Here is a 2,629-nt window from a genome sequence, read left to right on the forward strand (position 1 = left end):
TCCTCGAATCGCAAGAGAGAAAGGAGAATTTTCGAATAGCCACTAAGTCACCTCAATGGGGATATGAATCTCCCCAACAAGCAAATCATACTTCATCTTGACACGAGGAATAGGGCATTCAAAGCTCCCAATAAGAATCGGTGAAGTTTTTTTGATAGCAATGATGCAATGTACTTGATATCGTTTCTTCGGAAAGTGCACAGTATGCTCATTACCGTTGACGTGGAAAGTGACATTGCCTTTGTTGCAATCTATAACAGCCCCTGAAGTGTTTAAACAGGGTCTTCCAAGGATGACAGCCATGGCATCGTCCTCGGGAATATCCAAGATAACAAAGTCTGTTAAGATGGTGGTGTTAGCAACCACAACAGGCACATCCTCGCAAATGCCAACAGGGAAAGCAGTTGATTTGTCGGCCATTTGCAGAGAGATTTCAGTGGGTGTCAACTTATCAAGCTCAAGTCTATGATAAAGAGAGAGAGGCATAACACTAACTCCGGCTCCAAGGTCACATAAGGCAATTCTTACGTAGTTTCCTTTAATGGAGCAAGGTATAGTGGGCACTCCGGGATCACCAAGTTTCTTAGGAGTTCCACCTTTGAAACTGTAATTGGCAAGCATGGTGGAGATCTCAAGATCTGGTATCTTTCGTTTATTGGTCACGATATCTTTCATGTACTTGGCATACGGAGACATTTTGAGCATATCAACTAACCGCATCTGCAGGAAGACGGGTCTTATCATTCAATAAAGTGCTCAAAATCCTCATCATCCTTTTTCTTGGATTGCTTAGGAGGAAAGGGCATAGGTCTCTGAACCCATGGCTCCCTTTCTTTACCATGCTTCCTAGCAGTGAAGTCATTCTTATCGTATCTCTTAGGTTGTGGGTTATCAGGATTAACCGTAGGTTCAATCTCCACATCCTCATCATTGCTAGATTGAGCATTATTATGAACATCGCTTTCCACATTGTCACTAGGTTCATGTTCATCACCAGATTGTGTTTCTACATCAGACGCAGAAATATCATTTGGTTCTTCAAGTGTGACAGTACATGGTGAACTAACATGCAGGCTTCTATCATCCTTCTTCTTCTCCTTAGGATGACTGGGTGCATCTGCATTATTCCTTGAGAATCTTGATCGATTCTCTTAGGATGACCTTCAGGATACAGAGGTTCCTGAGTCATTTTGCCTCCTCTAGTAATGACTCTGACAGAGTTGTCATTTAATTCATTGAGCAGATCATTCTGAGCTTTAAGTACTTGTTCTACATGAGTAGTAATCATAGAGGCATGTTTACTCAGAAGCTTTAGATCATTGACATTTCTGTCTACACAAGCACTTAAATGGCTAAGCATACGAGTACTTTGTTCCAAATGTCTGCTAACATAAACATTGGAACTCTGTTGTTTGGCAACAAAGTTGTCAAATTCATCAAAGCATAGGCTAGCAGGTTTATCAAAAGGAATATCACTCTCATCAAACATACGCACATAATTTACTTCTACTACCTGTATCGGGTTATCGAGACCATGGATCTTATCGATAGGTGGTAGATTTTTGGCATCTTCAGATCTAATGCCTTTCTCTTGCATAGATTTCTTGGCTTCTTGCATATCTTCGGGACTGAGGAATAGAATACCTCTTTCCTTCGGAGTTGGTATAGGAGGTGGTTCGGGAATAGTCCAAGCATTATCGTTGATCAAGATGTTATTCAGTAGAGTCTCAGCTTGTTCTACAGTTCGTTCCCTAAAAACACAACCGGCATAACTATCTAGGTGGTCTTTAGAGGCATCGGTAAGTCCATTATAGAAGATATCAAGTATCTTGTTCTTCTTAAGAGGGTGATCAGGAAAAGCATTCTGTAGCTGGACGAGCCTCCCCCAAGCTTGTGGGAGACTCTCTTCTTTGAGTTGAGCAAATTTGTATATTTCCTACAAGGCAGCTTGCTTCTTATGGGCAGGTAAATATTTCTCACAGAAGTAATAGACCATATCCTGGGGACTACTCACACATCCAGGAGCAAGAGAAGTGAACCAGGCTTTAGCGTCATCCTTTAGAGAGAAAGGAAACAGCTTAAGGATATAGTAGTGGCGGATCTTCTCCTCACTAGTGAAAAGGGCGGCTATATCGTGTAGTTTGGTAAGATGGGCTACGACCGTCTCAGACTCATAACCGTGAAAAGGATCAGATTCGACTAGAGAGATTACCTCAGGATCGACAGAGAATTCATAATCCTTATCGGTGATAAAGATAGGTGAAGTGGCAAACTTCGGGTCGCATTTCATCCTAGCTTTCAGAGATTTTTCCTTCCACTTGAGAAGTAATTTCTCAGCGTCATAGGCATCCTTACACGCAAGAAAATCCTCAGCTATCTCTCCCTCCATAACGTAACCCTCAAGTATATCAGGCAATTCATATCTAGGAGAGCTAGATCTAGCAGGAGCAAAAGTAGGTTCTATCTTAATAGTATCTGCAGTTTCAGAAGCATCACGAGCATTGGCAGTAACTCTAGCAATATGAGCATCAAGGAACACCCCTAGTGGCACATCAGGCAAAGTAGTATCTCTAGCAGTATCAAGCATAGCATCATCACGCAAAATAGCATCTCTAGCATCATCAGGCAA

The sequence above is a fragment of the Hordeum vulgare genome, chromosome 7H, assembly GCF_904849725.1.
Source record: "Hordeum vulgare subsp. vulgare chromosome 7H, MorexV3_pseudomolecules_assembly, whole genome shotgun sequence".
NCBI classification, from domain to species: Eukaryota; Viridiplantae; Streptophyta; class Magnoliopsida; order Poales; family Poaceae; genus Hordeum; species Hordeum vulgare.